Source organism: Polypterus senegalus, chromosome 15, assembly GCF_016835505.1.
Source record: "Polypterus senegalus isolate Bchr_013 chromosome 15, ASM1683550v1, whole genome shotgun sequence".
Classification (NCBI taxonomy): Eukaryota; Metazoa; Chordata; class Cladistia; order Polypteriformes; family Polypteridae; genus Polypterus; species Polypterus senegalus.
In genome coordinates, this window is record NC_053168.1 from 56,846,012 (window position 1) to 56,872,053 (window position 26,042).

The following is a 26,042-nucleotide window of genomic DNA, read 5'->3' on the forward strand; positions in this document are numbered from 1 at the left end:
CATGCTTGACCTTTCATGCTGGTTTTTATTTAGTTGTTTGTGTTTCGTTGCTTTCTCTGGCTGCCAAAAGCTTCCTGGGAGTTAAGATGCGTCTTTGCAGATAAGTTGTAAGTGAAAATTAAATGTGTGGCAATAAACCATCCCAGCTGATGACACGGCAAGTAAGCACATGAAATGTTTTGGTTCTCATTCCTTCAGAATTTGTGTCATGCTGGAGTATTTCCTTCCTCTTCTCAGGTAAAACGAACTCATTTTAGAGACATTATTTCATTCTTTTCCATGCTTTGTACTTTTTTCTTATTTTTGTGTGTTTTGAAGTTTTTTGACTAATTGTGCAATCAACAATGGGAGGAGCACTCTTGATATCTATCATGAAATTAAACTAATGAGACTGGTAATTAAAGAGTAAAATTGATTGCATGTTACTATAAGTAAATCGCTCTCCCTCCAAAAACATTCTTGGAAATTGCCTTGAGTGAAGACCATCAGTCCATTTCTTATGGCTCTGTGAACATGTCATTACTTTTATGACAGACTTTGTACAACTGTGGCAGATTACTATTGTTAGTTTGATATATTATTTAATATTCATTGTTGGTTCTGTTTTTTGTGTTCATGATGAAATGCCCAAATAATACAAAAAGTGTTTAGACCATAGCGTGCCATTCACCTACACAATTCACATTCTGTTGTAGCAGCGCAGAAAAGAACAATAAAGAGACAAAATCTCAACCATGCTGGCAGATTTTAAACCGTGGAGTCCCTCCTTGCTGTTGCCTCTGCCTTACACGTTCTCACTTTTAAGAAGTGCCAGCACAGCCATATCTTCTCATATTCATCAAGTCCTTCCCCAGATTAGGGGGGGTTAGCATGTGCCCTGCCCGGACAGCAGAGTGATTTTTTTTTTCATTATTGCTATCTTTGCATTACTGTGATAGAGTTGAAATGGAGTCTCCGTGACAATTAATTTAATTATATTGCATTATCAACTTTTAATTTGCATTGAGAGCTTTTATTACTGAATTGTACACCATTTCTTTTATATTTGTAATCACTCTGTCCAAAAATGATGTTATATTTGCATCAAGAGTTCACTATCCACATCAGAACCCTCATATTCTGGATTGGCATCCAACAAAATGCAAAAGAAAAAAAAATGTGCACCAGAGAATTTCAATTGTGCGGCAGATCAGAAAAGACGAAGAGCGTGCTGCAGGCAGTCTGGCCATAGGGCTGCATTAGGGCGCTCTCGCTGTTTAATTGTCTTGTGCTTATCATTTCTTGTTATTATTTTTGCCTCATTTTTAACTAATAATGTTTTCAGCGAAAGTGCACAAGAAGAGTAACTACGCTTCCTGTCGCCACTCAGACACAGTTTAGTTTTTCAGTCAGTAAATAACTGTTCTTTTAAAATTGACCTTTTAATTTTGCTAAATATTATATCCATTCATTATGTGTTTTAAATGTTATGCTAATTCCAGCATAGAAGCAAACATAATTGGTTTCCAAAAGGGAAATAAAATAAAATCAGATTCTACATACAGGTGCTTCCGAGACTGTGGACTTTTTAGCAACCGACTTCCAACTCGCATCACAGCACCGTACACACAATGCCCCGAGCTTCGCCTGTTGACGGCACTGAACTAATGAAGTTAATGAATGCAAAATGAAAGTTGTTTTCGACCACAATTTGACATGTAAATACCAGAATTTGGACTTGCTTAATAATGTACACTGAGTTTTCCTTGTATTTGACAAACAGTTTGTAGCAGTGCTACTAGGGCTTGAAACTGCAACTCCCAGCAGTCCCTGCAGTGGCTGTGATTGGTCTTCTGTTGAGGATGCAGGGGCTGTTGGGTTCAAGGAGGCGTTTAAAAGGAGGCTGGTGAGGCCAAGAAAAAAAAAAAGCGCATTTTGTGGTTCGTGTCTAAAGTTTTTGTCTGATAGTTGTGCTTTCTCATTTTGGTCCTGGATCGTTTCTTGGTCGGGGTCTGGATTGTCTGATGTCTGCCTGTTATGTGAGGACTGTGTGTGGATTTAGATAGATAGATAGATAGATAGATAGATAGATAGATAGATAGATAGATAGATAGATAGATAGATAGATAGATACTTTATTAATCCCAAGGGGAAATTCACATAATCCAGCAGCAGTATACTGATACAAAAAACAATATTAAATTAAATAGTAATAAAAAATGAAAAAACGAAAAAAATAAAAATAAAATTAATGTTAGCATTTACTCCCCCGGGTGGAATTGAAGAGTCGCATAGTGTGGGGGAGGAACGATCTCCTCAGTCTGTCAGTGGAACAGGACAGTGACAAAAGTCTGTTGGTTATGGCCATCCTGTGAAGAAAGGAGCACTCCTGAACCCGTCCACCCATCTTCACCATTTCAGGAACTACCATTAAGACTATCTTTACATTCCCCTTCAACGTGCGGATCTCTGGACTATTTACCTTCATCTTCACATTACATCTGTTGCCATTTTTTCATGGACATTACTGTGTGTATTTTTTATTTGTATTTTGTTGTATTTAATGTATAATAGTCGTAAGGAGAAATGGGGTGGGATCGCTGTTTTCATTTATTATTGTTAATACATTCTTTATTTGCTGCTTTATTTCCAGTGGCTTTTTGTCTCTTTTAGTGAGTGTGTGAGGGTCAGGCCAAGGCTCGGTGCTTTCCTGGGATCTCCACTAAAAAAATAAATAAGTCATTGTTTCTTCGATGGTGTGAACCTTAGTAGCACCAGATCGCTACAAGTTTGTATTCCTATCACATTAAGTAAAATGTAATTTAGCACGGTGACAAATGTTAAAAGTAGCTTAGGACAAGTACATTAGATGAAGGATTATTTGGGCATGCATGATGTGTTCACCTAACTAATATTCTTGAAAGTAAGAAGGAACTGTCAAAGTTCTGAATACGTTTGGACAAAATAAGTGTCAAATGTATCTGCTGCTCAAGCAACAGGCAGGAATAAGACTCCTACTTCACTACTTTGACCAAGACACATGTATATTACTCCAAAACTATGAACATCACATACGCAGATAATAAAAAAGTCCAAGTGTAGTGCTACAGTGAACACTGGATACAGATGCAAATAAATGGTCTTCTCTATTCACCCACAAAATTTTAGTCTTTACTAGTTTATTGGAATATAGTATAATATAACCAACTGAAATGCTTATTGTAAAAATGTGTGTTTTAAAATCAAGACAGTAGATGTTATTTGTGGTTATTTTCTAATATTGCTATTTAATATTAATCAGATTATTTGTTTATCTTTTTCTTATTAGTTGTATTGGTCTCAGTGAACATTCCTTAATTTTGTGAGGACTACAATGCCAATCATATGATTGAATCTGTTAATTTCACCACAGTAGTCTCGATGATCATCAATGGCCGGGAGAGAGTTAACAGAAGTAACAGCTTGGCCTAAAATGTCACTAAAACAAAATAACCCACAGTGATGTTTCAGAGAACCGTACCAAACTGAATGGAAAAACAGCAAAAACTGCCAGCTACTTCAAAGTCCTTGGGCTAGAGATACGCAATAACCTCGGATGGGTCTTCAGCACCAAGGCTGGGCTCTGTACATTCTGAGAGAGAAAGTCAAATAAAGGGCACTCCTTAGCTTTCAAAATGTGCTTCATGGTGGCCTCTCCATGTGGCTAAGTTGCACAACCACAGAGAACAGACCCCATTCATAGGGTTGTGACATCTGTGTGGAAATCACTGGATTATTTGTAGAGGTCTCTATCAAACTCTGTAGAAATAAAGACAGTGTCATAATAATAAATGAAAGAGCATCAGAGCTAAAAAAAAAAAGCTCAACATAAATAGCTAAGGCTCCATGACTGTGTAACTGCTTGCCTTTACCATCCACTGTATGCTTTCTTGAAAACTTTCAAATGTTATATTGCTTTCTTTACAAATCTATACTAATAAAAGGCAAAGCCCTTACTCACTCACTCACTTACTGACTCATCACTAATTCTCCAACTTCCCGTGTAGGTAAAAGGCTGAAATTTGGCAGGCTCATTCCTTACAGCTTACTTACAAAAGTTAAGCAGGTTTCATTTCGAAATTCTACACATAACGGTCATAACGGTCAATAACGGTCAATAATGTCTGTCATGTTAAACTTTCTTCTTTATGGCCCAATTTTCACGAAATTTGGTAGGCGGCTTCCCTGCGCTAACCGAAACCGATGTACGTACTTATTTCAATGGTATGACGCCACCGTCGGCCGCCATATTGAACTTTCCAACGTCACTAATTTTGCATAAGTAGAAGACTGACCCCATCTTCACGAAATTTGGTAGGTGGCTTCCCTGTGCTAACCAAAACCGATGTACGTACTTATCTCAGTGGTATAATGCCACTGTCGGCTGCCATATTGAAGTTTCCAATGTCACTAATTCTCCAACTTCCCGTGTAGGTAGAAGGCTGAAATTTGGCAGGCTCATTCCTTACAGCTTACTTACAAAAGCTAAGTACAAAGTAGGTTTCATTTCGAAATTCTCCGCGTAATGGTCATAACGGTCAACAACGTCCGTCATGTTGAACTTTCTTATTCATGGCCCCATCTTCACGAAATTTGGTAGGTGGCTTCCCTGTGCTAACCAAAACCGATGTACATACTTATCTCAGTGGTATGATGCCACTGTCAGCTGCCATATTGAACTTTCCAACGTCACTAATTCTCCAACTTCCCGTGTAGGTAGAAGGCTGAAATTTGGCAGGCTCATTCCTTACAGCTTACTTACAAAAGCTAAGTACAAAGTAGGTTTCATTTCGAAATTCTCCGCGTAATGGTCATAACGGTCAACAACGTCCGTCATGTTGAACTTTCTTATTCATGGCCCCATCTTCACGAAATTTGGTAGGTGGCTTCCCTGTGCTAACCAAAACCGATGTACGTACTTATCTCAGTGGTATGATGCCACTGTCAGCTGCCATATTGAACTTTCCAACGTCACTAATTCTCCAACTTCCCGTGTAGGTAGAAAGCTGAAATTTGGTACTTATTTCAGTGGTATGACGCCACTGTCGGCCGCCATATTGAACTTTTCAACAGTCTTTGTTACTTATGGGCCCATCTTCAAGAAATTTGGTACGCGGGTTCCCAACACTAACTGAATCCTACTTACATACATATATACGTCCATAGCCTGCAGCTCGGTCACCGTGTGAGGCAGCGTTGGGCCCCTCATCCCAACGCCTCCCACGTTGTTGGCTGCCTGCCTATATAAGGCCGTCCGTCACTCCAGTCTCTACATTCCCTTCCTTGCTTTGCCACGGGATTCACGTCTCCCTGCTGATAACTACAGCCTTTTTATTTAATCCACGGCTTCTCCGCTGTTTTATTGTTCATTTATTACGATTATAGTTATTGTGTAGGTATTTTAGACTTACTTTACATTGTTCAGGTACCCATTTCCTTTATCATTCCAACCGTACCCCCATTACCATGTCTATCGAGGTGATCACCATCGATCAAAGAACTGTCACTTACCGAGTGGTTTCCATGCCCGGAGATGGCACCTACCTTTTCCATTCTCTTTGTTACATATTGCATGGCCATATCAGGCTCACTCTTGATAGCCGGAGGAACATTGTGTCTTATGTATTGAATGACTGGGACAGGTTCAAGGTGTGGACTGATGACGGTACAGGAGAAAATTATACTACACAGGAGCACTATAAGAGTGAAATGCTTAAGCTCTTCACCTATGCATCTGCATGCGAGTTGATGGCTGCCGCTGAATTGTTCGGTTGTCGCTTTCAAGTGTACCGAAATGGCCAAATATTTTACATCTTTCGACAACCGCCAATGCCTCTTAAACATCTTAGATTGACAGGTGACGATTTCAGTAGTGGACACTTTGATGTTTGTGAATGTTTAAACTCTCAAAAGCTGGATGTGAAGTTATCAATGAAACCGGTTGTATACTTACAACGCTTGACAGATGCCGAATGTCTCTTCAACACAAGTCCTACAAATACTGTCGTAATTGAAGCAAACCATGAAACTCAAACCGATTATGACAGCAGCAATCCAAGCTGTCCAAATCCGAGATTTGAAACAAGATTACTGTTCACATGGCCAACTGTACGTTGCTTGCTCAAGAGTAAGCTCAGCGCACAGCTTGGTCATATTACAACCGGAGGGCCAAACTCTCAATTTAGTATACAAAGAGATCCTTAACAAATAATTATTGGTATATTTTCCCTCAGTTTTAAAAGGTTTAATTTTCTTCTTAATAAAAATTTTAAGGCAGTACTTTGCCACTGTGAAGCTATCTATATATATAATTCAGTAAGTCCATGGCAAGCAAAACGCACGCAAGACAGAGCCCCGCCCATTAACAATTCACTAAGCGGCCGACCATGGCACGCAAGACAGACTATGGGATATGCACAACAGAGCCCCGTCCACCAACAATTCGAGCGAGAGCGAAAACATTTGCCAAGAATGTTTTTATTAATCAAGACCCACACACAGGCACACCAGAGACACACACACAGACGCGAGCGAGAGAGAGAGACACACACACACACAGGCGTGCGCGAGAGAGACATACACACACACAGGCGTGTGCGAGAGACACACACACACAGGCATGCGCGAGAGACACACAGGCGCGCGAGAGACACACACAGGCGCACGCGAGAGACACACACACAGGCGCGCGAGAGACACACACACACAGGTAGACTTGAGACGTTAATAATTATGCGGCGTATGATACGTCGCGGGTTGGCTAGTATAGTATATTTTATTTAGATATTTTATCTGTCTTTTTCTTGTAGATAATGAAGGGAACTGATTTAGAACATCAACATACTTCTTACATATGGCAAAAAAGTGTTAATCGCTGTTATTGTGGCTAAAAAACAGCAAGCATCTGGCTCTTGTGCAAGTAACATACCAGAAATCACCTTTAGGAACGCCTTACACTGGTAGTTTTGATTTTAGCACACCAATGTTCTGTGTTCCAGTTTATGATGGGTTGATATTTTCCTTTCGATTATCCCAGATGAAATTTTCACAACCAAGCATAAGTAAAGTTTGTATTTGTAACACATCAAGCTTGAGTACAGAGTGCGCGTCGGTTAGCTTACTTAATAAGGAAGGCAGGCACATCCTTCTGTTGTTGGTGTTGTTCTTCCTCAGCCATTATCATGTTTGGTAACACTTTAGTTTACTGGAGGTACTGCAGTAATGCATCTAGTCGATGCATTGTTGCAGTACCTAAAGTGTTACAGATGTTTTTAGTGTTTACAGTCTACGGGGACCTTTCAGTTTTAACAGTTTTGTTAAATGTCTGCACAACTGGAGAACGCACTCTGCTAATCAGGTTTACAGCTTGTCTGGCCTGGCTGTCTTGTCACCTTTAAGTACTGCCAGCATCTTATCATTCTCATCTTCACTAAATCTAATTGCCAAAAGTGTTTAAAACACAGACTTTAGTCAGCTGGAATAGATTGACAGCATTTTTCCTTGTAAAAACTTGCCAAAAACAGCAATTACAGGACAATTTTAACTCCAACTGCCCTTCACACTTCATTAAATGTCTAAACTCATCTCAGACACTTTAGGAGTTAGCTGCATGACTCGCATCTGTCTGACTATGTGTGTGTATCCTGTACTTAGATTTCCCAGTTTCCTTAGGAGAGTGAAAGACTAAAACTCAATTAGTCGTGTTTGTCTCTTCTGTAAAGCAGGACAGCTAGAATGGAAGAGATGAGCAGATGAAAAGGAGCAGTTAAAAGTTTTAAAAGGTGTTGAGCCTGAAACAGTAAACACTGAATCATTTGCAAAGGAAAGGTTCAAGGAATTAGCATCTGTGCTAAACTGGATTAGAATTTTCTTTCAAACCCCAAAATGAATTGAAATTAATTATAGGTGCTTTAAATCTGAGATTTTGTCCTTTATATGTACCAAATATGTACCATATTTGAGATCTACCAATCTGGCTTTAGGCGTTATCATGGTGTTGAAATGGCCCTCCTGAAAGTATTCAACGACATTTCTATTATTACTGACTCAGGTGATGCGGCGGTCCTTGTCCTCCTTGACCTGTCCGCTGCCTTTGACTCTATGACCATGAGATATTGCTGATGCAGCTTGAACATCTTGTTGGGCTTTTAGGGGCTGCTCTTAACTGGTTCAGGTCATATTTAACTGGTAGACACTTTTCAGTGACTTTAAATTCCTCTTTTTCTTCTACTGCTCCTCTTAAATATGGTGTTCCTCAGGGATCCATTTTGGGTCCTATCCTTCACCCTATTGGAGCTATTTTTAGGAAATTTAACATTTCTTTTCACTGCTAAGCTGATGATACTCAGGTTTATATTCCCATCTGCAACTCTGCAATAAATCAACTGCACAACTGTCTTTCTGAACTAAGATCCTGGATGGCTAATAATTTTCTTGATCTGAATCAAAATAAAACGGAGGTGTTAGGTATAGTGGGACCATCAGCCAAAGACCAAATTGGTCTTGGACTTTTCGGCTCTTTCTCTGTCATTTGCAAACCTCAAGTCCACAATCTTGGTGTTATCTTTGATAGTAACCTCTCTTTTGAGAAACAAGTTAATTCTGTAGTCAATAGTTGCTTTTTCCAGCTTCGTCTATTAGGTAAGATCAAGCCTTTTTATCTTCTAGGGATCTTAAGAAAGCTACTCATGCTTTTATTTTTTCTCGATTACTACAACTCGCTGTATTCTGGGACTAACAAATCCCTCATACACAGGTTACAGTTGGTCCAGAATGTTTCCGCTCGCTTTCTGGCTGGGGCAAGAAAGGGTGACTCTGTTTCTCCTAATTTAGCTTCTTTACACTGGCTGCCTGTCAGTTTTCAAATTGATTTTAAAATCTTGCTGCTAGTTTTTTTGCTTGCTCCTGCCTATTTATCTGAATTGTGTGTTTTACAGTAGCCATCCAGAGTGCTTAGATCTTCTGGTCAGTTGTCTCTTGTTGTTTCTCGTACAAAGTGTAAAACTAAGGGGGACAGGGCTTTTGCAGCTGCTGCTCCTCGCCTGTGGAACTCTTTACCTCATCATATAAAGGAGTCGTCTACAATTGAACAGTTTAAAACAAGATTAAAGACTCATTTCTATTCACTTGCATTCCGTGACCTTCAGTAGTACTGATGGTTTCCTCATTGTGATTATTTAACATTACTTTTATTTATTATTTATTTTATTTATGTTCATATATTTTATTTCTATTTACAGTCATGGCCAAAATTATCAGCATCCCTGGAATTCTCCCAGAAAATGCACCATTTCTCCCAGAAAACTGTTGCAATTACAAATGTTTTGGTATACTGTACACGTTTATTTCCTTTATGTGCATTGGAACAACACAAGAAAAAAGAGAAAAAAGCCAAATCTGACATCATGTCACACAGAACTCAAAAATTGGGCCGGACAAAATTATTGGCACCTTTTCAAAATTGTGGGTAAATCGTTTTATTTCAAGCATATGCTCGTTTGAACTCACCTGTGGCAAGAAACGGGTGCTGGCAATATAGCAATCACACCTGAAGCCAGTTAAAATGGAGAAAAGTTGACTCAACCTTTCTGTTGTGTGTCTGAGTGTGCCACAATAAGCATGGAGAACAGAAAGAAGAGCAGAGAATTGTCTGAGGACTTGAGCACAAAAATTGTGGAAAAATATCAACAATCTCACGGCTACATACAAGTCCATCTCCAGAGATCTTCATGTTCCTTTGTCTACTGTGTGCAACATAATCAAGAAGTTTACAACACATTGCACTGTAGCTAATCTCCCTGGATGTGGACGGAAGAGAAAAATTGATTAAAGACTGCAACAAAGGATAGTCCGAATGGTGGATAAACAGCCCCAATCAAATTCAAAACATATTCAAGCTGTTCTGCATACTCAGGGTGCAACAGTGTCAGCTCGAACTATCCATTGACATCTGAACGAAATGAAATGCTATGGCAGGAGAGTCCAGGAGGACCCCACTGCTGACACAGAAACATAAAAAAGCCAGACTGGAGTTTGCCAAAATGTACTTGAGGAAGCCAAAATCCTTCTGAACGAACATCTTGTGGACAGATGAGACCAAGGTAGAGCTTTTTGGTAAAGCTCATCATTCTACTGTTTACAGAAAACGGAATGAGGCCTACGAAGAAAAGAACACAGTACCTACAGTCAAACATGGTGGAGGTTCTAAGATGTTTTGGGGATGTTTTGCTGCCTCTGGCACTGGATGCCTTGACTGTGTGCAAGGCATCATGAAATCTGAAGACTACCAAAAGATATTGGGACGCAGTGTAGGGCCCAGTGTCAGAAAGCTGGGTCTGCATCAGAGGTCATGGGTGTTCCAGCAGGATAATGACCCCAAACATACCTCTAAAAGCACCCAGAAATGGTTGAAGACAAAGTGCTGGAGAGTTCTGAAGTGACCAGCATTGAGTCCGGATTTAAATCCAATTGAACACTTATGGAGAGATCTCAAAATTGCTGTTGGGAGAAGGCGCCCTTCACATCTGAGAGACATGGAGCAGTTTGCAAATGAAGAGTGGTCGGAAATTCCAGTTGAGAAGTGTAACAAGTTTGTTGATGGTTATAGGAAGCGCTTGATTTCAGTTATTTTTTTCCAAAGGGCGTGCAAACAAATATTAAGTTGAGGGTGCCAATAATTTTGTCCAGCCCGGTTTTTGAGTTTTGTGTGAAATGATGTCAGATTTGGCTTTTTTCTCTGTTTTTTTGTGTTGTTCCAATGTACATAAAGGAAATAAACGTGTATACCAAAACATTTGTAGTTGCAACAATTTTCTGGGAGAAATGGTGCATGTTCTGGGAAAATTTAGGCCATGTCTGTATATTTATGTTATTTGTTTCTTTTCTTTTATTCTATTGTAAAGCACTTTGGCCACAGAATTCCTATGTTGTTTTAAATGTGCTATATAAATAAATTGACATTTACATTGACATTGATATTTTTAAACTGAATATAAGAACTTTGTAGTTCCACCATTTGCCACTAGATGTTGCTGCATGAATCCCCATACTTCTGAATACACGAAAACAAACAGAGATGATTCCTCTGAGATGCCAATACAGCAAACTGCATCTCCAGTAGTGCTCTCAATGCCACTCCAGATAATTTCTGTCACACAGTGGTGGTTTGCAGGTGTCAGACTGAAGATAACAAAAGATTACTTTGTGCATCACATACCTGAAATACTGCATGGCCAAAATGCACTTTTACTGAGAACTGTCCAGCTGCAGTCAGGACAGTTTTAGGCCTCGGACAGATCGAAGCATTTCAGACACTATATGGTCCATAAATTGACACCACCCATTCCCCTGTTTCACTGGTGAACTGACGCCTACAGTATATTACACGCCCCACATGTCGATTTCAATTTCCTTTAGTTCCTGCACTCAAATGTGTATTCTGCATTTGTTAAACTTAAAAGTATTGAGATCTCTCAGTTCTGCATCCAAAGCAGTTGTTTCGGTGTCATATGTTAGAAACAAATTGAACAAAAAATCTAAACATTTTATATCTGAGGTTGACATGTCTCATTCATAAGACTGCACTTTTTAATACGTTAATTATATGCTGCACTGAACGGAAGTAGTGTCTCTGTGGCTAAGGATCTGCGCTGGTAATCAGAAGATTTATCTCATATAAAAATGGAAAATGCTAAAGAAGAAGACGAAGAAGAATAAATTATACAGTATGCTTCTCTCAGCTACGATTAACACTACCTATTCTTATAGACTCTGAAGTGAGTAAATCATATAATATGTGTAAACAGTAAAAATATGCAATACTATGTGCTGCACATTTAGGAACACTTTAGAGTGCTGTCTATGTGGTCCTCTCTGTGTTATATCATTAGTACTGTATTATGACTGGGGTACACATTTTTAATATTTATATTAATGATGCATTAATTGTGGTGGAGTTTATGCTTCAGAGGAATGATGCACTCGCCCTCAGAAGTTTGAAGAGGTATAAAGTAGTCGTTTGAGTCTTTTCTGTTTGCTGAGCAGCTTTGCGTGCCAATTGGGGATGGCTCGCGACCTCGGAGCAAGTACGAAGAAACGTTTATTACATTGGCACAACAGTTTATCCTGGTGAAGCTTTTTTTATGTATAATAAAAAATTTTTTACACACACGTTCAGTTTTCCACCATTACTGTAACAGTACATTTGGAGCAAATGTGTACCGCAAATACAGGGGTTGGATTGGTGTGGAAAATGGGTGGAGTCAAAGGAGATGCAGCTGAGAGGGGCATTATCTTACGGGCCTCAGAATGTCTCAGGTCACTGAATCTGTCTGAGACCTAAAACTGTTCTGACTGCAGCTGGATTTGTAAAATTGATTTTACTTGGCTAGTAAACACCTACAAGTATATAAACACAAGTAAATTGTTAAGGTAATAAGTAGTTGCTCACCGTTCTGAGTATGCGTTGTGTTAACTGGGACTTGTGATCAGAGAAACATGCAAGTTTCGATTTGCATATAGTTTTGAAAAACTGACACTAAAATTCATTATGCAGGCAATTTCAGAATTAGAAACCCAAAACTCACTAAGGTTTTAAGGATCCACACTTCCATACTTATCTGTGCTTACTATCTGTGCATGTTATCTGTAGCACTCTGGTAAAAGTAATTCTTTTTTGCCATATTCACGTCACAGCAGAGAAGCATAGAGCATTTTTTTTTATTTGACATTCTGCACATTTTCCACTGTGCACATTATTGTATTGTCCTTAGAAAAATCTCAAGAAATAGCAATATGCCAGCTATCAATACCTAACAACTGCATTTTCCCATTTCTTGATGCTTGTAGAAGAGGTTAAAGATATGCACTTTCCAAGCACTGTAAACCTTTGAGTGTTTTTTTCTGTCTCTGTTGCATCTTTAGGATTGTGATTGCCCAGAAAGTCATTGCAATTGGCAACTTGTGGATCTTACCACCAGAACATGTCTGGCAGGTATGAAATGGGTCTTTATTGAAATACTGAATCACAGGCAGACACGTGGAATTAAGGTATGTGAATTCTTTCAGATGACTAATCACCTTTCTTCTTGAGTCCATTTTAAGAATTTAAGTTGTTTTTTGCAAAGCCAAACACAGTGTTTTACTGCAAATTCAATCCTGCATGAATCTTTTCACCCCTTACTAATTGGGACAAGTTAGTCAGCTTTTAAACATCTCTGCAGACATGAAAAGTTCAATACTGCATACAGTATGTTCAGCTTCACTTGCAAATAATCAAGCCATGTGCGATGAGTTAGTAAATTCAAGCAAAGTTTTCTAAAAAATTTTAGCTCTGGAAGAGAACAAAGAGTTAAAGATGAGAGGCTTTTTTGTTATTATGTGAAGCCAACAATAGCAATTATTACCAGTGATATGGAAATTGGGAAAATGTAAAATAATAGAATAATTCTCACAGAATGCTATCACTGTTGTAACGGAGAGTCAAACATAAAAATGATACATCATCAACATCCTCGCCAACAATATAACAACCATTTTACCCAGATTATTTGGTTGCCCCCAAACACAGTCATGGACTTCTGCTGAAGTGAGTCACATTCTTTTCATGCCATCTGACAGTCGTGTCTTCTCCTTCAGCATCCCACTGCTTCTCTATTTTGGTGCATTTCTTCACCCAGCTGATCTCTTCCTTCTGCTCAACATGCCCAAACCACCTTAGTCTGTTTCACTTCAACTTAGCACCTATTGCCTCCACACCAAGTCTATTATCATTAGCATTTATCTACAGTATGTGACATCTCACACCTCCGTCAGCTATGTCTCCATTCCACAGAGAAAACTATTTCTCACACACCTATCCTAAAAAAGCAGGGTTAAAATAAGGCACCATACCACTTCCATGTTGTTAAAGATGAGTAAAAGATGTTGGTGACAGGAAGGGTATCCAGCCTTAAGCACTTTTACTCCAGGACATCATTGGTGTATTTATGAAACTAATGAAATGCACACAGAAAGTGCACATGCTGCTAAAATAATTAAAAGACAAAACATCTCAACACTATCAAAGGCTCAAACACCATCATGTCCGGTAGGGTGTCTCACTCAACTAAACACCTAACAAGAACCAAATCAAAAGACTGCTCTAGAAACAGCAGAAACCCAATGATATCAGATTTACCCTCTCCTTCCAAGGGTTGTGGAATGTTTACCTCACTAGATACCTGTAACTATAGATAGAACATCTTCTCTTCCCAAGTTATCCATTACGTTTTCATGCCTAATCACGTTTGTTTCCAAAATCTGATGTACAGCTGACTGATGATTCCTCAGAGGTTATAACACATTTGCGTCACTGAAAACATTTTTTGTCCTTTCACATGCAGGCCAGCAGTGTGAGCTGAGAGGCCCTGAAGGAAATATCCTTTGAGATGCATTGTCTGCAGTAACAGTCAGGTGCACAGGAACTAAGTGTGCTAAGCTTTGTGGTATTCAAATAATAAAGCTGACCAGCAGAGCTTGACTCCATTGAAGCCACAAAGCTCACCAGTAAATAACAAACCTCAGTTGAGATCTTCCAAGGATGTTGTTTGGTGGGCTTAAAAAAGGCAGGGTCTCTAGCTGAAGAATGCTTCTGTATTTCATTTAAGTCTTTCAAAATGAGCAAAAGGTATGTTTGAACCTTGATTCAACTGAGTTTATAATGTTGCTACTTTTGGACTCTTTTTTTCAATGTGTCTATTAAATTAATGAGTTTTGTTTTGCTCTTTTCTGATGCATTCTTTATATATACATGTATATATATAAGCCATATAAGTTTTTGCTCATTCATCGTCGGGGCGCTCTCCATGCCAACGCTGAGGCTCTTTCTCGGGTTCAGAACCTCTCGGTTAGGGCTGCCAGACCCGATGGGTCTGGGCTAAGGGGGGGCCTTGTCACACACGTGCACATGGGAGGCAGCTAAAGGGCTTGAGTGAAGGCAGTTCGGAGGCATGCTGGGATGTGGCAGAGTACACTGACTCTTTTTCTCCCTTGCCTGTAGACCATTCCCGGGGGAGTCCACCTGGCTCTCTTGACATCACTTCCGGGACTGAGCCAATGGAAGTCGACCTCACCAGCTCCGGCCCCTCTGATGTCACGTCCGGCTGTGATCCAATGGTTGAAGACCACGTGCTCGATCCTTATGACCTCACTTTCTGTCTTCCCCATTAAAAACATGCCCCTTTTCCCGTTTCCCTCAGTCTTGTTTTGGACTCCGTTGTATGCACTTCAGTGCTGGTTATTGTGACAAAAACGACTTTTGCAGCCGGGATACCATATTACACGGGTGGCTGCCCCAAACCTTTATCTGTTCATGACTCGTTATTGTGACAATATATACATATATCTCTTTTCCTCCAAGGCGTCCCAGCCGGGTCGTCACCCCAGGCATCTGCCACAATAAATATATCTATATATATATATATATATACACAAATGGCTATTAGTGGTTGAAGTGACTGTGATTTTTAATTTATTATTCACAGATGACTGCAAAGTCGCATTTTGAGAAGCAATTACAGTGATCCCTCGCTATATCGCACTTTGACTTTCGCGGCTTCACTCCATCGCAGATTTTAAATGTAAGCATATATAAATATATATCACGGACTTTTTGCTGGTTCGCGGATTTCTGCAGACAAAGGGTCTTTTAATTTATGGTACATGCTTCCTCAGTTTGTTTGCCCAGTTGATTTTATACAAGGGACACTATTGGCGGATGGCTTAGAAGCTACCCAATCAGAGCATGTATTACGTATTAAATAAAACTCCTCAATGATATACGATATGCTTCCCGTGCGGTGCTTGATTGTTTGCTTTTGTCTATCTCTCTCACTCTCTCTGACATTCTCTGCGCCTGACAGAGGAGGTGTGAGCAGAGGGGCTGTTTGCACAGAGGATACGGACACTTCTCCAAAAAAATGCCGCTTTATCGCGTTGCTTCGGCATACTTAAAAGCCCAAAAGCACGTATTGATTTTTTGATTGCTTGCTTTTCTCTCTCTATCTCTCTGACATTCTCTGCTCCTGACACGCATTCTTTGAAGAGGAAGATATGTTTGCATTGTTTTAATTGTGAGAAAGAACTGTCATCTCTGTCTTGCCATGGAGCACAGTTTAAACTTTTGACTAAAGGGTGTTATTTCATGTCTAGAGGGCTCTAATAATGTTAACAGTGTGGGAGAGTTTATAAGGGCTTAAAATATATAAAAATAACCATACAAACATATGGTTTCTACTTCACAGATTTTCATCTATCGCGGGGGGTTCTGGAACGCAACCCCCGCGATCGAGGAGGAATTACTGTACTCCAGTGTCCTAAAGGTCGTCTCCCTTAGCTTATCTTTAATTATTCATGTATAATTATTACAGAAGCCTTTGCAATTGTGTTAGTACAGCTGAAACCTGTTATTCTGCCCATTTAATGGTGGAGACAAAGCATATACCTTTTTATATATATAAATATATAGATATATATCTATCTATATTTATACGCACATATACATACTAGGGGTGTGCTCCCAGCTGCTAATGGTGGTCCAACACTCCGTTGATAGGTTGCTTCACTCGTGATTGATGCATGGTAGAATTTTTTCTTAAATGAAAAAAAATAATAATCCTTTTAATAATATTTCACACAGGAAGAACCCTGGCCACAAACTTACAATCTCCTTCCTTACTGTAAGACAGCTATGCTACTAACATACAACTCTACCAATACTATTCTTAGAGGAACAGATGCATTATATATATATATATATATATATATATATATATATATATATATATATATATATATATACACACACACACACATATAGATAGATAGATAGATAGATAGATAGATAGATAGATAGATAGATAGATAGATAGATAGATAGATAGATAGATAGATAGATAGATAGAATCTATCTATCTATCTATCTATGCCTTTCTCTGACTAGTGTGGATAAACACAAAGGTTTAGGAAGCAGTGAGTTGCATCAACTCTGGATTAACATTCCCATTCTTGTCCTCAGGCAGCTGGAGGTCCCGCCTGACATGAAGTGATGTCACTTTTGTTCCAGACAAGCTCCACCCCTTCAAACCTGAAAGTCCAACATCATTTGACCAGCAGATGTCTGAGAAGCTCAGGGACCAGTACAGAGGAAGAGGAGTCATCCTTCCATTTTTTTTCTATTAAACAGGGTTATTAGGCTCAGACACTAACTCTTCTTATGCCTTATTGTCTAAGTAAATAAAAATATTTTACATAAAAAATAAATATTATTATTATGCATTTTATACTGTGTTGCCAGACACTCAGTAACAGCTCTACACATTTGCCTTGCTCCCACTAATCCAGCTGTACGCAACTAGGATCTCCATAATAAGCACTTTTGTGTTTAGCTGGAATGAACAGGAGACAATAAGCAACAAATTATAGAGTAATCGGAAATTATTGAGGAGTCCCACACCCATTGTGCTCTGATATTTTTCAGAGTTCTAAACATGTTTCCCAAAAATACTTTACCACTGATACAACCTTGTTGGGTAAAGCGTAGCTTAAAATAAATCTTGACGTGAATGGGAAACAAAGCCTGTCTCTCATAATTAAATGATAGGTAATACACTCATTCCAGACTCTCCATCTTTGTCGGGCAATAATGAATGATCATATAAACCCCAAATTCAGTGTACTGAATGCTGTGGTCGACATCTGAGAAGAGTAAATCATTACCTGTTGTGCTAATGTCATACCACTGAGCTTGTAATCCGGCCTTAGATGGCATTCCTTGCACTGTAGTTGACAGATGATACCAAAATTAGACATTTGTTTTGAAGATATATGATATAATGTTTGGAAGTAAAAAAAAAAGATTCTGAGTAATTGCCCCCTAATGTAAAACCATTTGGGAAAAAAAAATCTATAGCAAGTAAGAGGAACATTATTCTACTTAGGATATCTTGGTTATCCCAGGTCTGCTAAGAATGTGACTCACTTGGTATGATTTACACTGTGGGCATATCCAAAAAATTCTTGTCTCAGAACTTGATGACTATTTTACTTTTTCACTACTAATTACCATTATGTCTACTTTTTCACATAATAAGAAAATTAATACGTCCCCAGCTCTTCATTAAGTAAAACTGCATAATGTCACACACATTTCTTCCTCAGAATCACAAAGGGCAACCCCTGTTTTCATCCTCATTTTTCAAAGTCATGAACGTCACAGTCAAACCCACTGAAAGCACGATTTACACCACCGACAGTGGAGACACAAAGTTGGTTGTAAGTAATTGTTTTAGCATAAATTCAGAACTTGTTTCTGAGACAAGTGTAGAACACAATTGTGGAAGTGCATCGTGATCTCAAATGTTACTCATTGAATTCTGCTTTTTGCCAACATTTTGTTTTTTTTTCTTGATATTTACATTGCTTTAAGGATACAGGGTGTATTTTGTGAAAACATATATTTAAAAAATTAAATACAACTGTTAAACTAGTTGGAATTACTGAAAGCCATTGTTCAGGGTAAAGTTGTCCAATATGTTATCAATTTAGGTTCCTGAATGATGCAATAATTGAAGTGTTTGATGTTTGATTTTTTTTTTATTCTTCAAAGCTTTGGGAGTCGTAGCCACAAAATAAATCAGCGAGTGTTTAATGATGAGAACTTCTTAATTTTTTCCATATGTTTTCAATAAACTAAAATTTTTCTATATTCCAAAAAAATACTGTATATTTATAGCCACCATAAATAGCTAATCTAATTTCTAAGAAAGAAAGGAAGCCATGCTTGAAAAGTTCAAATGGACAATCATTCACTGGTTTTAGATTGACTCTTATTATCTGATGAGATCCGCAAACAGTATTTTAGATTATTAATATATTACTATTAACATATTACTATTATATTATAATTTTTCAACTACAGTGTCAAAGACAGCAACAAAAACACCTGGGAAGGATAGCAGATAGCAGTGCACACGGAGCACATTCACATGTCACTTTATAGCTGCTGATCGACCCAACAGCAAACCTCTGCATTGTTGGAATACGTGCTGGAGTCAAAACACTGGCCACCCATCCATTCATTCATTCATTGAAGCTGCTCATCTGATTTATGAATCATAAAAAGCCAGAGCCTGTCCCAGAACACTCATGCACCCCAAAACACTCAGAGAGTGAACAGACGGGGATTCAAGAGCAGTTTTTGAAGCCGTCCTATCCATGTCATATTTTAATAGAACAGACAGAGGAACAGAAGGATGGGAATTGGAGCCATTATTGACAGCACTGAGCACAATGCAGAAACATATACTGGATGGTGAGCCACTCCATTGGCCGGGGGAATGGATATTATATTATATTATATTATATTATATTATATTATATTATATTATATTATATTATAAACACTTGGACCTCAGGTCTTCAAAGAGTCATTACTCACACAACACAGCACCCCAGGTCACCCCGCCACGGTCGGTTCAATGTTCTTCAGTGCCAGGTGATGTTGCTGCAGCTCTCTCTCCTGACAGACATGTTGTTCCTTGTGTGTCTGTTCTGTTCATGGCGGAGGAAATCTGCACCTTCAATTCTTTCGTCATGTAACAATCATGTGCATGCACAGCTACATGGCCTGGTTGTGCTACTGCACTTTTCCTGTAGACTAGATTGTGTGTCCACATCATTGTTTGCTGTGTAAAGGACTCAAAGCCCAATTATGTGGACGAGAGAGCCCACTCCTCCAATGGTTCAGTCATGTTACATGTGTCACATCATAAGCTACTGATTAACATCAAGGTCAAGGTTCAAGGCCTTGTCATTCACAAGTTTTTGCATGATAGATGGACAACCCTTCTCATTTTATACATATAGATTATATCATCACTTTCTCAAACTTGCCCAATTTAATTCAGCATCATGGCACCCCAAGTCTTTCCTTGTTGCAAATGATGCCAAACAGGAACAGCCCCAGATTGCAGCCAGTGCATCACAAGGCTTATATTATATTATATTATATTATATTATATTATATTATATTATATTATATTATATTATATTATATTATATTATTAAAATATGTATAATGGTACATTGGTAAGTCTGTCCCTTTTGATTCTGCATTTACACATCTCTGTTCACTGAATATGCCTTATGTCCCTCTTTCTTTATATGTCTTGTTGTCTTTTCTCACTGGACATTCTTGCCCTTACTTCCTTTTTCTTTGTGCTTCTTGTTGCCTTTCTTTGTCAGCCATACCAACCCTGTTGTGGACACCTGGGGCCTCATGTATAAACGGTGCGTACGCACAGAAATGTTGCGTAAGAACGTTTCCACGTTCAAATCGATATGTATAAAACCTAAACTTGGCATAAAGCCACGCACATTTCCATAGGTACCTCATACCCTGTCGTACACAAGTTCTCCGCTAGGTTTTGCAGACTGGCGGCACCCAGCGTCAAAGCAGTGCTACTGTCCCTGTGTGGTTACCCTTTCTTTTTCAGATTCACATCCCTGACGCAGCTTTATCAATACACTAAAATTAACCACATATTGTTTATTAGTTTAAGGCATCTGATTGTAGTTAACCTGTAACAATATACTAGTCCACAGAATGGTCAAACTATTCCAAATACCATAACTGCTTTAGCGTTGTTACTCTCACTGCACCTTCTTCTTCTTCGTTATCTTCTTTCAGCTGCTCCTGTTAGGGGTTGCCACATCGGATCATCTTTTTCCATATTACCCTCACTGCACCACTTGGAGTATTTATATCACTGTATCTGAGTGTGAATCAAAGCAGCAGCAGATCGGAAAGAGAATTACTGGTATACAGCATCAAGCACACGCTGCCTCAGCCATTCGCTATTTGAACTGGTCTCATCCGACCAACATTTCAGAGCCTTTCCTGTTCGGACCTCGTGGTTCACAAACAGTTTCATCCCAAGAACTATAAACACACTCAATCAGTCCTTCATGTGCTCCTGGTAGAATGCTTTGTACTTATAAGTACAATCACCTCACTGTAAACTTGCACTACAGTTATAAAATTGCACAACCTAAGCCACTTTATTAAGCTTGTATTTACATATGATGACAATATCAATTTTAAGATGAAATGCAGCAAAATATGTTTATTATATTATACAGATAAAACTTTAACTTCATTTAAATAATCTATATTGTTAATAATTAAACATGTGAGGATATGGTGCCGCAATGCTAGTGAGGAGCTGACACTCTGTTTACAGATTGTTCCTGTCTCGCGCTGTATTCCTACTGGGACTGGCGCGACACTGGAAGGATAGAATAATTAAACATGTACTATGAAGATATTTCAATGTTCCTTAAAAGTTTTGAAGAATCGGCGTTCAAAGCTTACAGGTGGCTTAACGTCTATTAGAGAGCTGATTGTGTGGCGATTGGGTATTTGGAGGAAGAAAAGGAAGGACATGAATTGGAGGTTAGTACGTTTGAAAAAGACAGTACTTCTGTAATAAAGCATTTCATCGCAGGTCACGCATGGCGCAGCAGGCATCTTCCGTTGAGACATAAACAATCACTGCGCCAATGTGTTCCCATGTTTAATAACATGCTTTAACTCCTATTATCATGAAAATTATATCACGTATGCTCTCAGTATTTTAATTATTCAGAGAGTTATAATTTCACTAATGTAATGGATTCTGTGTCCTGACGAATGAAGAGAAAGCCCGTTTAAGTATCACGTAGTGATTCACACACATAGACCACATAGAAGATCAAATACAAAACAAAGCATTTAACGTCCTACTTTAGTTACAATGCGATTTGAGAAACTAGTAAATTAAATGATTTTAAGATGAAGTTTGTGATGTTCTACTTTAATGACAAAATAAACTACATGATTAAAGTGGAAATTTCGAGATTAAAGTTGACATTTCGTGCTTTTTTCCTACTCTATGCCTTTTTTTTCTCTGTATCCTAATAAGCTTTCATATGACACTCAGATGGTGGGCTACGACTCGCCTTTTGACAGCGACTTTGATATTTGACAACTTCTTTTTTATTTTGGGCACTGTGCAACTTTGTAAACTTGAGCTTTCGAGTTTCTTCGACATGCTATGTCACTCGATCAACTTCCTTTTGTTGTTTATACCACTGTTTAAACCAACAAATAGTACGTTCTAATTCTACGCACAGCATTATGCATGAGGCCCCAGATGACGTGATGCACAGACGCACACTACATGGTGTACTATCTTATGCCGGTCAATTGCCTTTGTTCATTGGACATTCCTGCCCTCTTGTAGATGCCAGACGGCATTACACCTGGGTAAGGGCATGGACACCAGACAGGTGGACATCTTATCACTTTATATATATATTGTTACACACGCGCACTTAGGAAGCAGTCAACAAGTCCTAAGGTGAGCGAAATAACAAACGATAGGGGTTTGTTTCATGGTACTAATGCCTCTCTCTCTGACCTTTTAGAACTAAAGAAGACAACTGACCATATTCACAATACAAACAATAATTCAGAAAACGAAACATCTACCTCCTCATCATTCACTTCACTTCCAGCTCCTGGAGATGACATCACTTCCGGTACCCCGTTGATGACGTCACTGCCGGTCCCTCAATGATGATGTCACTTCCGGTTCCCCTCTGATGACGTCATTTCCCTATTCATCACTTCCTGCAGCCATTTTGTGTTCCCTATATAAACCACCAGTTTACCTCTCACAATTGTCTGATATTTGGATGTTTTTTTCATATACTTTGACCAACTTTGCTGTTCAAGCAATATACGGGGCAATTCCCCAACACTTTTTGAGTTGTTTTCTCGAGTAATTTATCACTATATATATATATATATATAGAGAGAGAGAGAGAGAGAGAGAGAGAAAGAGATTAGTAGCAATTAAGGGTTGCATTCTGCAAGCCATTTCACGTTAACAATGGAATGGATAGTGCAATTATAATGCTAGTATACACACCTACAGAATACCAATGATATACTTTTGAAACAGGGTGCCCATTTTAAACTCCCAGCTAAATAATTGTGGAGGAGCATGTGTGACACGTGAACCAATAAAGAACACAGAGGATAGGGATGGCGACAGTTCTCATTTCTTAAAGGACTTTGGTAATCATTGTAATCATTTTAAACTACAGAATGCAGAAGACAAAAATATAAAGTTCAGAAGAAATCCAAGGATGTTATTATGATTCCAGACAATACAATAAAATAAATGCCCACCATAATAAATTAGAAATAAAAATAAGACTGAACAGTGTGATTATCTTACGATTTTAAGAACAATATTTTTTCATTCATTGATAAGAGAACATTTTATAGCAATGAACAATTATATTTTTGATTCTAGTTACATAGTGTTAGAGAAATATTCTTCTGCATATGTTTTTGTTTATGACACATAAATACGATAATGGGTGGGTCTTGAACCACAACACTGCTAACTTGCAGTCAGTCATGCTAGTGTTAAAATCTTAGAGCTCGTCCTGAACGGTCAGCTAATACATTCTTGTTTATCACGACAGGAGAGAGTAGCAAAGTGTGGCATGCTGGTCAGATATTCAGTAAGTGGTGTCTTCTACTGAAGGTCAGGTGTGATTCTCACTATTAGTACAAAATAAGTATTGACATTTACAAACAAGTGAAAATATATAAAAGCGATCTTGAGAGGTTTACCTTTGCACCTCGCCAGCACTTGTGTGTACGGCACGTCGACTACACACTGAGGTTCACCGACTCGGCAGTCATTGAGGAAAGAGCTCTGAGACATCTGATACTGTAAACAAGTGGGCCTTTGGCAGGCATTTCAGAAGTTATTTACTCATCTGTTCAGTATGTGCATGTGTGAATAATAAGAATTACAAAATGAAAACAAACTTCATAATGATGTCACTTAGTGAGCTGTGTGTAATTTTTTTTACTTTATTGTGACATTTCTTTAGTTATATTAGTGACATTTTATTGGTGACAGAAACTTTCTTCAAACTCTTTTCTGTGTGAAACAGAGCCCTGCCTCTCCACACCCAATTATCATTTGTCAGCTTTGTAATGTTTATAAGATCTAAATAAGTACTACTAAAATAAAAAAAAACCCACTAACATTTAAAATTGTTTAATTAAAATGTATTCATCTATGTTAATTGTTTAAAATGAAATCCTGATCGGTATCTTCATCAACTTTTATTTTTAAGTGTCCTACCACTAGCAGAGCTGGCTCCCACCTTGTACACTGGTGTTCCTGTACTCCAGTTCTCCATCACGTAATAAGAAGTTTTGAAAAACTGGTTAAGTGCATAGATTTAATGAATGCTTTACTGCAAGAAAATAATCGATTTCTGCCTCTCTGCTAAATTGGGAAACATGGAGGCGCAATGAATAGCAGTGCTCAGTTCCTACTGAACACCGATTGTACAGAGTTTGCACATTCTGTCTATGGCCACGACAGCTTATAGCAGGTACTTCATTTCCCATATGCCAAAGATGTGAATGTTTGGCTTGCTGGGAAACTGAATGCTTTGCAATTTATTGGCATCCCACCCAGAGTTATATTTGTCTGGTTTGCAGCGCGTTCTCACAGACCTCTCAACATTCACCTGAATGGCGTCTTTAGTACAACTGAGTGGTAGGCCCCCAAACATAGCGAGTCCATTTGGTTGACTTACCATTAATGGATATAACTTAACATAGATGACTGGAAACTTTCATGGACATCAAGGGCCAGTTGCTGCTTTGTATTCAGTGCTGTCAAAGCACGATGCTAATGAGCATGTAATGGACAAAGCAGTAGTAAATGTTTTGCTATAAGAAGGTTTTAAATATTTGGGAATGAAGACAAACAAATTAAGAAATCTGACTGAATTGATTTCACAAGGAAATAAACAGAGCTATGCTGATATGCAAGGAATCACTCAGGAAAACAACTTAAAGCTGATGTAGGAAAGGAAAAATCCCACCTTAAAATCTGTGCATCATATGAAAGCAACAGGCAGCTGCCACATGTCAGCTTCACTCATAAGAAGTCATGGAAATGATGTATTACATCGAACATGAATGCAACAAGTGCACAGTTTTATTAGAAATGACTTGTGGTTCACAAATACACAGTTCTTTTACCTTTATCAGTCCTTTAAACTCTCCTTCCACCTGCTGTTTTTTGTTTAATTTCATTTCTGGGTCCTTGTTTTTAAATTTTTTTAATGGTGCGTACGTTATTCACCTTGAAGTGTACACAATTCACACACACAGACATCATTAAAATGATGAAATTGTAATCTGTGATGCCTAAAACATCGGTTCAAAAGTGGAAGTCACTTCTAAGATGTTAATCAGCTGTTCCTGAAGGCAAGTTTCACGGTGGAGTTACAAGACTTTGGTGGGTTTCACTTGTGAAATTAGTTTGTTGTCTCAGGTTTTCAGTACCTGAGAGTGTTCACGGCCTCACCGATTGTACTGCATTTGTGTTTTTGTTGCTGCCAGTACAGCAAATTCTGCCTCAAATGTGTGTTGACAGGACCTCCCTTGATTTATGTTCTTTTATTTTTATGATCTATCTCAACATTTTATTAGCTTTTTAATTGCTTCAGCACATTGCCTGAAGGATGAGGACGTGTCAAAATAAACATCTAAATCCCTTTAAGAATATAATTGTTGTAGCTTTTCTTCTCCTAATCTTTGTGTATATTTAACATTCTAGTTGCCTACACACAGCACTCTGTGTTTTTGTTCTGTACACACAGACTCCATTTCCAAAGTGCTCACCTCGGCCTCCAGACTGCCAGTTTTTTTTTTTTATTTCTTTTCGATTTTCTTAGTTAATATGCCACTTTTTTGTCTTTCTTTTGTAGTATTGTGTTGCCAGGCTTACTGTCTTCACCTAAATACACATCATAATTACAAATGAAGGAAATAACAACCCCAACACAAAACCCTGAGGAGCTCTGGTGGTGACCTCATCACAGCCTGAACTTCTCGTCCT

At 38.6% G+C, this 26,042-nt stretch overlaps 1 long non-coding RNA gene across 2 annotated transcripts; it reads left to right on the top strand.

Annotated features, from left to right (window-relative positions):
* The first annotated feature begins 207 nt into the window (after positions 1 to 207).
* LOC120515918 lies at positions 208 to 17,248 on the top strand. 2 transcript variants are annotated; one of them, XR_005630734.1, is made up of 5 exons: positions 208 to 237; positions 12,940 to 13,065; positions 14,400 to 14,683; positions 16,299 to 16,376; positions 17,072 to 17,248. It is a non-coding gene; the product is annotated as an uncharacterized LOC120515918 (long non-coding RNA). The 2 variants fall into 2 exon arrangements; XR_005630733.1 differs by lacking the exon at positions 16,299 to 16,376.
* Positions 17,249 to 26,042: the final 8,794 nt, after the last annotated feature.